General features: G+C 41.0%; 1 protein-coding gene across 3 annotated transcripts in view; it reads left to right on the plus strand.

The window, feature by feature from the left end:
* Positions 1 to 12,731, plus strand: part of Pcsk5 (proprotein convertase subtilisin/kexin type 5) — a 434,973-nt gene that overhangs the window by 60,813 nt on the left and 361,429 nt on the right. The gene's annotated exons all lie outside the window — the stretch shown is intronic.

The following is a 12,731-nucleotide window of genomic DNA, read 5'->3' on the forward strand; positions in this document are numbered from 1 at the left end:
TACATAATTGAAAATTAAAGTTAGCAATACCTTTTCCCTAGTAGCTGGTTTTGGGACCTGGATGGTGAGTTAATTCAGTGACAGAGAACCACAGCATTCTGAATGAGTTAATTTTCTCTAATAACGAGTGGGTAAGCAGAGCTCAACTTTAGGGTCATGTCTGAATGAGATCCATAGTTGAACAAGCGCTATGCGTATTAGCAAAATGCTTTCCTAGTGCTGCTCTAAAGATGAATACAGGGTCTACACAGAGGAAGAAATAGGCATGTCCAAGGATACTGATGATATCAGTCCATTTCACTAGCATGCATGGTCACTAACTACAGCTCAACTTCTGCTTTTACATTTTTCCTTTTGATGCAAAATGTACATTTTTGGCGATTCACACTCAAGTGTGTATAGTCACTCAGAGTTTGGACAAGCTTATGTTCCTGGCAAATACAGACATTGAACATTCCTTCAGGTCCCTGCCTACTTAGTTGTTGTCATATAGAGCCAGTCTCTGTCTGAACTTTTCGTTCACTATTTGGTAGTGAATGTGAGAGTGGCTTATTATTTTAATGGTTTGGTTCATTTGTATACAATGAAACTTACTTTGATATGGTAGTATTGGAATTTGACGACTGCTTTCAGTTGTGTGAAGGCCACTACAATGAAGAAAAAATGATGCCCCATTTCCTCAGATGCATATTTGCTTCTCATCAGCCTTCTTTACCGACACCACTAGGTGACTCTAATTTGTGTGCTATCCCTGTAGTTGTCCATTTTATGGAGGGCAGATGAAGGGAACCTTACAGCCTGGAGTCTTTTCAGTCTGGGCTCTTGCATTTGGTGTATCGGGTCTGAGATTTCATCCAGGAGATTATATATCCAAAGCCTGTTTTTTTTTTTTTTCTTGTTCTGCTGAGTAGTGGTATGTAATGGATGTACCACAGCTTGACAATCCATTCACAAGTTGAAAGACAGGTTTTGGTTATTATGAGTGTAGCAGTTATAACCTGAACATCATTAGTTCCTAAATCTGCTATTACATGGATTTGCACCATCTACCTTTTGCTGTTTATTTATAAATTCTCAAATCTATTACCACATACAAGTGGTGGCTAGGAGAACAAATTCTATGATTTAGAGAAAACCATGCTACTGTCTGTCTCTCTCACTGTGAAATTTGTAGCTTATAAGCAGGTTGATAATCTGTGTTACATTTTTCTATTTTGACTTGGGAACCTGAAAAATATCATTAACTGCTATGATTTCATCATCTAAAATATTTTGATCATGGAGGACTTTTTTTTCCCCAACTAGGCTCAGAGCCTACATTTTCTTTTATTTTTATACATTTAATTATTTGTGTGTTCTATTGTGGGCATGTGGAGGCCAAAGGACAACCTGTGGAAGTTGGTTTCTTCTTTCCATCATGTTCTTGGGGACTGAACTCAGGTTGTCAGGCTTGGCAGCCAGTGCCTTTACCCATTAAGCTATCTTGCTGGCCCAAAGAGCCCACAGTTTTCTTTCCTGGGCAAGACAAATATTTTATATTTCTAGTCTCATCTTAGCCGAAAGTAAGCATGATCTGTCCTTGTCCTCTTAGTACTAAGATTTGATGGTAAGGGGAAAAAATGCAATTAGGAAAAAGAGTATTGAGATAGGGGAGGGTGGAAGAAACAGCAACCACCAATAAATATTTTATGGTGTTGCTATGTGCCCATGGTTAGACCAGATCAAATAGCTTAGCCATAAGTCTGGTTGGTGCAGGCTTTAGTTGAAAGGCAGAGGAGGGGTGACTTTCATTATCAGATTATGGTTTTGCTCTGGCTGGAAAACCATTGGCAAGTGCAAAAGGCCATTGCCAGGTGTCTTCTGGGCAAAGACTTGTCTCTTGCTTCTTGTATTTCTATGGAAGCAGACAGCGTGATAGATTTCTTTATTCTTTACATGCATGCCTCTGTGTGTGCATCCTCCACCCTGCTCCCCGTATGTACTTGCCTGTCATATGCATTTACACCAGGGTTGAAGGTAGTAGTCTCTTTGTTCTATTCATTTATTCTGTTAGCCCACAGAAAGATGTTAAGTATTTATCAAGTATTTTTGATCTTGTAATCCAAAATAATCAGACCTTGGTAAAAAGAAAGAAAGGTGGGTATGTGGTTTTAACACAAGATGAGTGAAGAATGAAGCTCCAGTTTTAGTGTGTGGTGTCAATGAGTCTCCAAATCATCCCTCTCCTCTTTATTTCTGAAAGCAGACATTGCCACTTTAAGCTAATGATCAAGGATGAGGAGGCTCTTAGAGAAAATTTGCATTGAGCATTTGTACAGGAAGGTGTTGTAGTGATAAACTTCATATAAATGGATACTGTGGGACTTCTGAATATGTTAATAAGTGATGCTATACATGTGATTAACCAGTTAATAGAAACAAAGAAAGCCAAGCATGAAAATATGCCAGGCATTTCCTGGTAGAAACAGGCCTGTTTCTTCCCCCGTGTAGACCCTGTGCTCATCTTAGAGCAGCACCAGGGAAACAGTTTTCTTTATAGGTATGCTGATGTTCATGTTAGGTTCATCAGTCACTTTAACACTTCAGTAGCATCAATAATCTATCTTTGTGTTTGTACGCTTCCACACTGCCTATGAATTTACAAGCACCCAAGCTGGTGAATGAGTATCTTGGGAGGGAGAGGAAGTGCATCCTTGGAGCTCCCTCTCCCTCATTCCCTGCACTATGGAAACTGATGAAGAGCCTAGAAAGACACAGAGGTACTTTATCCTTGTTATGGTGATAGCTTGGTACATAGTTATTGAGTTACAGTGCTGTGGCTTCTTTCAAGATCAAATTTGCTCATAATTGCAACTGTTACAATGACAATTTATTAGACTTAAAATGTGTGGCTCTCCGGAATGCCACTCCTAATGGAGAGAAATGGGAGTTTGGCTACATGGATCAAGTAACTTTAGACTTCACACACAGGAAAGAAATATGAGCATGTTTCATGGAAACATCCACCAGACAACCTAGTCAGTACCCAGGGGTCATGGTCTGAAGATCAGTCCTCTTCTTTAGCTCTGGAGCTTTAACTGTGGAGAGGAGGTATGTTGGGTGTGCTTGCTGTGGAAAAAGGAGCACCATGAGACAACACACTGAAGTCCTTTCATGGTGGTTTCCCACACATCTCTTTGAAACACTGTTTGGATATTCTTTCTGAATCATGAAATATTTGTTTCTGTTTGAAGTCTTTAAAAAGATCTGGAAATGTTTCAGGTCTTCAGGAAACATTGACTGCATCGTAATGAAAGACACTGTGGTTCATAGGTACTAGGCATATAATTTGAAAAGAAAACTAGTCTTTATCATTCATCTACTATCTACTAGGCATGGGCTGTCATTCACAGACATTGTGTAACCTAGAATACTTACAGGGTTTTGAAAAGTCCTTCTTTAGAAGAAGCTGGAGGCAGGGAAGCTAATGACTTAGCAAGGTACTTGGTGGTGTCCCTACAATAGGCTACTGTTTGCATTTGCTTTGCTTCTTTCTGACAAACAATAGAAGGTAGCAATAAAGGAAGATGACTGACAGACCGATGGGTCATTGCTGACACTGAGAAGACAACAGTACCAAGAGACAGAAATGTGACAAACACAAATAGCCCAAATATACAAGACTGTACCAGATTCATCTACCCGATACCAGCTTTGTACTTGGATTCAGAACCAACTTGGTGATGGTATAACAACTGGCCATGGTTCATGATTCCTTGGGTTATCAGAGAAAAATGAGACCAAACAGAGCCTTGCAAGGCATGGCCTGTGTATGGGAAGTCCCAGAAAACTGGAAAGAAAGCAAAGCCAGAGTGAAGAAAGATGCTGGTATAGGCAAGAAACAAACGGTCACCAGCCTTCCCTTTACCTTATGCTACTTTTAACAACTCATTAGCTTGAAACATGTCAACTTTAGTTTTATATTGTAGCATAATTCAGTTAAGTGAGAGCTGACTAGAGCTGGGCACTAGCACCTTCACTGAAATGTGATGAAAATGCTGAGTGCTTCTTAGAGACTGATTGTTGACCATGCCCTGTTATGGTGCTTTTTATATACTAATCCAGTGTGTCTTGGCTTTCTCTCTCACTCTTGCTCCCTAAGGAGAAACATTTACTATAGATTGGCTATATTCATTTGAACTCAAAGTAGTGCTAAGGAACAAGTAATTGTCAGGCCCAATTGAGATTTACAGAGTCATCCACGCCCACTCCAAGTAGCTATAGCTATTGTGAGAATGCAAAACCAACATTCAATACATTTAAAACTCTTGGCCACTGTCAGAAGTAGGTTCTGTTGACTACTCTTCCCAATGTGTGGATGGGGTAAACAAAGACCCTAAGAAAAGGTAACTTACTCAATGCACAGTTGATTGGTAACTAAAGTTTCCAGGTTGTTCTCTTGTGACCACTGCATGCATGTTTTATATTCAAATAGCCCCCTTTGATAGCAATATGAGTGAGTGTGTCTGAGTGGCCCTGTTTATTGCTTCCTGGTTCATAGACATTTGGATTTTTGTACCACAGTGTCCTTTATAATTCTCAGTGTGAGCACGTACATTGTCTTAGCCTTTACTTAACCTTCAGGATATTATCGGACTTAATCCTCCTGATAACCCATGGAGTAGGTAAGTGTTATTACCCTCATTTTATAGATAAACCATGGAGGTGCTGGAAGGTTAGGCAACCCACTCAGGCCATAGGGCAGGCAAACCTCATGGCTAGGGAGGCAGTCCTGATTGGTTATATTCCAAAGCCCAGGCAAGCCCTTTGTCACCTCCCAGATAATCTCCCATAGCAACCTCTGTGCCAATTTCAAATGTCTCATCACACATCACTCAAGTATTTCTTTGAAATATTTCAAGATTCAAGGACCAAAAAGAATGTCTTAAACTCACCTTCTGGGAAATCTGAGAGGTTTATGAAAGAATTACTGTATGATTTAAGATAGAAACTCTGTAGAAATTGAAATGTTGTCAACAAGTCACTGAAGATCAATTAAAAAGGAAGGTAAACATTTCTGGGTTTCCAAAATCAATCCTGGCTCTTCCCGACGATCTGTCTGTTGCCGGAATCCTCTTGCCTGTGTCCCTGCTGTCTGTCCTCATTTCTCTCCGGCTCTCCTCTGCAGCATGTTTATGCTGATGCTCACGAGTTCTCAAAGACCAATAATAATGTAAAGTATCATATCTGCTCCTAATATTTATAATTTGGAGAAATCAAAGCTTAAGGGGTAAAATGTCAAGGATGACACTTGAGGCCCAAGGTGGGGAAACTCTCCCAGGGTGTGTTGGGAGCTGTAGTCTCAGCTGTGGACCCACCCATCGGCCTGCTTCTTGGGCTGCAGTTCAGATGATCCAGCCTTCATACCACGGTATTGATAATGCTCGCCTCTGTGTGAAGCTCACCGCCTTGATACTCTCCCTGGTGAATCAGATGAATCTGGATTTGGTTGACAGAGGGATTGGTGACAGCCAGTGAGTAAGATGGCTTCTGCTCTTGGCTCTTTGGAATGACTGTGTGGGTGGTCCTATGTGCCTTAGTTTCTCCATCTGTTTTAGTGGAAAGGATCATAACATTCTTGGAGATCACAGAATGGAATGTGCTGTGTAAACACCAGGCACTGTTGTTACAATAAATAACAAATTAGTGCCTCTAGCTTCAGTTTCCTGCACTTGATGACTTGTGTGTGGATCTCCCAGAGACTCAGAAATTGTCTCCAGGAAAACAACAGCAACAACACATTTCCTAACAGAATCAGAATTTCAGGATTTGAGTTGGTGTCTGCTGAAATGCATACCCCTGCCTCTCTGTGGAAAGCTGACATTGTGACCACAGATGAAGGGGACAGTCTCCTACTTAGGCTGCTCCTTAGCATCTGCTTCAGGGGATTTAAATAGTCTCACTTCCTGTTGTCTAATTTTCATTGTTATGAATATATGTATTTTCCAACTAAAAGTGTTCTATTGGAATCTATGGCAGTGTTGTTGGCATTTTCTGTTTAGCAAGGAGTGGAAAAATGAGAATGTTTTAATAGTGTGGCTGCCTAATGGAAACAGTCAAACAGGTGTAGAGAGCATTGCTTTTTGGAGAGTGTGGAGAGCAGACCTCTTTTTGTTCTAGGCATTTCCATTTTGAGAGATTCTGTTTCCATTTAGTAGTCCATCAAAGAGCTCAGGAGTGGCTAAGTCTGTCCTCCCTTCCCCTCTGAGCGCTGGATTACAAAACAAAATCGGGGCAATGACTTCAAGCCCCAGTGTGCCCATCTCAGGCCTGTTCCGCTTTGCCTGCAGTCCGTCACTCCTTGGGAACAGTGACATCCACTGTATCTGTCTGGCTGGGATTTTGTCAAGCGGTCAAATGAGATGAAAACTGCTTTATAAATACAAAAGATTGGGCAAAAATCAATGCCTTAGTAATATTGAGACTCAGGGTCTAAAATATGGAAAATGGCTCAGCTCAAAAATGATGACTGGCAGGCCTCCTGAAGCAGGCCTGGAATGAACTCAGCCTTTGACCCACTCCCTACAGCCTTCTGGACCTGACCTCTGGCAGCTCCTGACCCAGTTGGAACAGAGTTCAGGGATAGAGCGGGTTTATTGGAACACTTTACTCTGTATTCCGAACAGTGATTGACCCATCCCGCCCAACTGTAAGCAACAGATGGAAGAAATTCTGTTTTCTGAGTACCAGAGAATATCCATTGGCTACAGCTTAGAGACAGCCTGGTTCAAAGGAAGGACATGAACCTTGAAGGCCAAAATGTACATTCAGGACACAGGCGTCTGCTAGGGGAAGATTCATTGCATGGAGACCCTCTGGGCTTCTTGCTTCTGTATGTAGCACTGTTTTGAAGATCAAGCAGGATAATGAATGTGTAACTTTTTCCTAGAACATGCCTGGACTTTTATTTAGATTTAGAATAACTCATTCATATTCTCTCTCTGTGTGTTTCAACTCTATGAGCAAAAATTTTCTTCTATGGCAAATGAAAATGGCATTAGTAAGAAATTGTAGTACAAAGGTTACAGAGGTTAACTTTTGCTAAAATATCATTATAGACTTGAAAGCTATATTCATTCATTCATTTAACCAATCAACCTTCAGTATTTTCTTTGCAATCTAACCAGGGCACTGGTAGTACAGGGCAGGTAGACAGGAAGCTGATGGTTTGGGCATGCTGTTGCTATACATGAAAGAAGGGATCCCATAACATGAGCACACACTGAGAATGAGTGTAGATGAGTATAGTATACTTGTAGAATACAAGGTGCCTTAGAGGAGAGGAAACTGTTGGGCAATTCCTAAGGAGCAGAAATTTGTCAATAGATAAAACAGCCGAGGTGACACAAGACCATTGGAAGAAGACTGAAAAAGCGTCAGCTGTGACAGAATGGCACTGTGTGGCCACGTGTCATTATGGAATTTAGATGTGTGGATATGGGGTGAGAGTAGGAGGGGCAGGCTGATAGGATAGTGACCCTCAGAGTCATATCACAAAATGTTGCTTGGTCCATGCTCATGCGTTTGCACTTCATCACACTTGTTCAGGCATCATATGATATAGAATATCTTGTATTAGAAGAGACTGTCACTGAACATTCATGAGCCACACATAGGATTTAATGCTTCCTCCCTAGAATAATTTGCTCTAACCCACTTAACTTCTTGCCTAGTTAGTACCCCCTGTTCAGTAATACATATCCCAGTGTGGCTGGACACACAGAACTCTAGCTGTGCCAGTAATATATTTGCAGGTGAAACTTAGTATTCTAGTAGGGACTTTTGTTAACACAAGCTACAGTTACTGGGGACGAAGAACCTTAGTTGAGAAAATGGCTCCATTCCTATTGACTGAAGGCAAGTCTGTAGGGCCTTTTCTTGATTAATTCATGTGTGGTGGGGGCCTGCCCACTGTGAGCAGTGCTATGCCTGGGCAAATGGTCCTGGGGTGTATATGATAGCAAACTGGGCAAGTCATGGGGAGCAAGCCGGTAGGCAGTATTTCCCATTCCTGCCTGGCCTCAGTTTATGTTCCTGCCTCCAGGTTCTTATTCTGACTTCTCTTCATGATGGATTTGTTATAAGCTATAAGATGAAATAAACCATTTGCTTCCCAAGTTGCTTTTGGTCATGGTGCTTATTACAATGATAGAAACATAACTTAGACACTTAACCGTACTCATGAAGTCCTCTTCAATTGGTCTTGTGTCAGATTGGTCAACGGAAAAGACCATTTGCTGGGAGCTGGACACAGCATTGTGCTGCATGCAGCGAAGAACGGGAGATGAGAAAGGAATGGAGAAGGACAGTGTGATTTGCCTGTTCAGTGGGTCTGTAGTAGTTCTAAGTGCTTTACTTGAACTGACTCATTTAAACAGTCTAAAGCCCTCTAGGGTGGATATTGTAATCCCTAGCTTCGAAATAATTCAGAAAGATTTTAGTCCATGCTGTAATCTCACTCCTGCACTTTGAGGGAGATGTATTTACCACTCATTGTATGTAAGGCAGATTTGGGCAGTGAAGGGGGTTGAGAAAATAATGTTGATCCAGGGTCTTTTTTCAGCTATAAAATAAAAATAAAACAGAAATCTGTCTTCCTTTGCCCACATTTCTTAAATCATAGGTCAGGAGAATCAATCAGCACAATCTTGGCATTTTAACAAGCTGGGGAACTGAAGAGGAAATGAAAGACTGGGGGGAATAGGATTAGTCTGAAACACCAGAGGTCAGGGCAGCCAATAGTGGAAAGACTTCTGACTGGGTGCAGAATCTGAAGCTCTGTGGGCAGTTAATCCTTGAAAGGAAGTGGGGTGGGGGAAGCCATTGAGAGAAGCTGTCAGAGAGGGAAACTAATTTTAATAATCAGGGAAATGGAGGGAACATGGTTGTGAGGAAAAGGGCATGAGTAATAAAAAGACCAGAGGAAGCTCTGAAACTTCGAAAATTACAAATTAAATCTTGGTGTTTCAGCCAGTTTATGCTGTTCGTTTGTCACGAGACTGGTTCTGTTTATTATTTCTTAATATTATATGTGGAAGAGGAAGCCAGTGTTGAGCACTAGTTGTCCAGAGCCTCCCATCATTTTCTGTTTACTCCCTCAAGGAAGTGACCTTCGGATTGCCTACTAGGAACACAGTGCTACCATAAATGCTAGTATTCCTGAACAGGTGAGCAGAGAGTACAAGCTTGAGATTGATTCATAGTCATCCCAGTGAAATTCAGGACATCAGATCCACCTTATCTGTACCGAATAAAGATCTGTCATCATCAACTTCATGACTGTCCTATGAGGGCAATGGAGATAAATATACAATCACACAGAATGGAAAGTGGGAGGGGTCAAATGCCATCAGCAACAAACAAAAGAATCAGTGCACCCCGCCCCCCCCAATTCCACCAGTTATTGCTGCTACTAGACTGGATTGAGCTGAGTCTGAAATCCAGACCTTCCAGCTGTATTTGGTAGCCTTTTACAGCCTCATCCGAGCACTCTCCAGGAGAAGGACATGGGGTTCTACTGCTGCAAAGACATGATCGAAGCACCAGAGAAGATCCAAGAAATCAATCGGTATCACCAACATTTTCTTTACAATTACTTTATGAACTATTTGATAATTTAAATTCATTCTCTCACCTAATCAATCAAATTTGGATTCTCAAGGACAGCAGCCACTCATCCCATGGAGCCGTGGTGTACTTGGTACACAGCTAGTGTGTCTGAGGAAAACTGGAGTTTTAATTTTACCTACTTTCATTGCCTTTTCGTTTTCAAACTGACCCGGTTGTTATTAGGAAATGTTTAAGCACACCTGATACAGTTGGACATGAGAATCTACTGTTTAAATGACTCATGAAATCTAAATTCAGAGAAATTACTTCCAATGGAAATTTGGCATCCAAATCGAGATGTGCTACAAGTGTAAAATGCATGTCTAAGTTTGAGGACTTGGTACCAAAGTAGATCTCATTAATAAATCCTATATTGCTTACATATTAAGGTGATGATATTTTGGTTCTAGTGAATCAACTAAAGAATATTACTAGTTACCTCATTTGCTTTTTTTTTCTATAAATGTGATTATTAGCAAAGTTAAAATGACATGTGGCTTACATTCTCTTTTTACTCAATGGCACTGATTCAGTAATTAATTATCTATAGTGTACCCACCACTTGCTTACTGAAGTGGTATCTGTAAGGTGGCTCCCCCCCTGGGGGTATAATAGGCTTTCAGTGGAGGGGTAATCCACATTTTGCTAAGTACTAAAAAGCAATTGCTTTCTAGTAATTAATGGAGTGCTGCATGAGTAATTGGGGGTGGGAGACTACATTTAGAGTATCTAAGAAGATTCACTGGATATGGCTGATCTGACTGTGTGGATGCAGATGGTTGGGAGACATGATTAAAGATTTCTCTGTCAAAGAGTCTTTTTAGGAGTAATACATCTCTAAAAATATGTAGTGTTTCTTTGGCTCATTTATAGAGACTTCTTCAGCCAATAGGTCAAAAGGATAGGAATAAGGTGCTTGGCTTGAGACTGGGCATGGTAACTTAGAAGTGTGGATCCATCTGGGCAGGAGGGCTAGGCAATCAACGAGCAAATGGTGTGAGAGCCCGTTGGCAGATTCCTCACCCTGAAGCCAGCTGGATGTTGAGGGTAGGAATGTGACAGGGTGGTTCTTCCAGAAGAATCAAAGCACTTTCCTTTTGACAGCTGGTGTGCAGCAGAATGTATAATGTAGCTGTTAAATTGTGGTTTTCTGGTGTGCCCAGCTCTGCCATGCCGCGAACTTAGAAATGGTCGTGGTGCACTGGGATAGATAATGTTATTTGCTCATTGAGCTCTCAGTGGAGACTTGACAGTTAGCCAACTACCAGAACTTGGGGTGAGATCACATAATTTGGCCCATCTGTAGGCAGTGGCCAAATCAGCAGGTGTCAAGGAGCCGGTGAGACATTACACCTGAATGCTTGGCAAAAGCTGAAATGGGAATAAGAGCGATGATAGGTGGTAGCAGAGTCCCAACGGGCTTCCCACATGTCCAGAACTCATCCTGTCTAGCTTCATCAGAGCTGGCGTGTGTGATGGTTAATCACATGGGCTCTGCAGTCAAGTCTTGTCTGAATTCAGCCTCGCCAATTACTGGCTGTGGGAACATGGGCAAAAAAAAAAAAAAAAAAAAATCAATCGTTGTGAGTCCAGTTTCCTCTTCCATAATGATGTCATTTACATGATGCCAACCAAAGTCTGGGACTTTTATGGGGATTAAAGTACTCAATAAATTGTAGCTATTATTGTTGTTGGCGTTGGACTCATTATTGCTTTTGCTTTCTTAGTATGTAAAATTAAAGTTAGCCGACTGGAGTGGGCTCAGAGGTTAGTGTTTGGGGACGCTTTATCCCACACAGCCAAGTGGGATAGTCTACTAACACACCACTCAGGGGAAAAATAATATAATCTTGGCTCTTTCAGACAGCAGACTTTGGCAAACCCATGAAAATCACAGCTTTCCTCTAAAATTATTCTCAAATTTCCAATTCTAACAATTTACTGTGAAAAATCTAAGGAGCTTTTGTGTTTAAAATAAGCAACTTGGAAGAAGGAGACATCTAGAGGCATCGTCACCTGAGTCATTTTGTTGACAGTGTCTACCACATACAGCATCATGACATTCAGTTTTTCTGGGTTCTTGTCCAGCATAAGGAAGTAAAAACTTCATGCCAGGCAGATGCTGGGGATAGTGTAAGAACAGTTGTTGAGTGTGTATGTATGTGTGTGTGTGTGTGTGTGTGTGTGTGTGTGTGTGTGTGTGTAAGAAGCAGCCTTAATTAGAAGTGGATTTATATTGTATTCTGCACATCTTTATAATTATACTTGTTAACTTTTCCGAATATCACTTTCCTTTTTTTCTGGAAAATGGAAATAATATCCATCTGCTTCTTCTGTTGAGAGGATTAAAGGCTATGGAGGTAAAGTTCCTGTAACTCATTGTGGTTCTTTGTGAACAAATCCAATGACATGGAAATCCACTAAGTTTCCCTGTCTCGTGACAGCATGCCTAGTTACATATGTGGGTTGAGGATGGGCCTGTCTTAGATATCAGAAAAATCTAACCTAAACTCCATACTTAGGTAGGTCAGACCATAACTGGTGAAGATCCTTTACCCAAGATTCAAGTGAGTTGGGGTTGAAAGAATTCCTTACATTGTAGCGTTTTTTCTCTTACTGAGTTTTCCCCTCCTGCTCAAGACAGTGAATATTTACATTTCTTGATGAATGTCATTGAGAGCTTTGAGAATGTTCTTAGAACTTTCTAATATTATCTCAGTGTACCCAAACACATTAAACACACCTTGAGATAAAAGCAACGAGTTAACAGTTATAAAAATGCCAGCAATGCAGTGATGTATAGTATAACTGGCACACCTCACCAGGTCTGCCTCCCTTCATAAAGCCCAGAAAATGTGCTCAGCACCTGGTAATATTTGTCCGTGATACTTGATGGTTACTGAGTGTATGCATAATTTTGATATAAATATGGAATAATGCCACAAATACCAATGAATGTCTAACATCAGTAGAATTTCAGCTTGATGAATGCCAATGTTAATGTATGGTTCATTTCAACTTCACAGACTAATCATGTGTTCACTGTGCATCTATCATTTACATGCAATAAACCATTTTCTCAT

Source organism: Peromyscus eremicus, chromosome 1, assembly GCF_949786415.1.
Source record: "Peromyscus eremicus chromosome 1, PerEre_H2_v1, whole genome shotgun sequence".
Lineage (NCBI taxonomy): Eukaryota > Metazoa > Chordata > Mammalia > Rodentia > Cricetidae > Peromyscus > Peromyscus eremicus.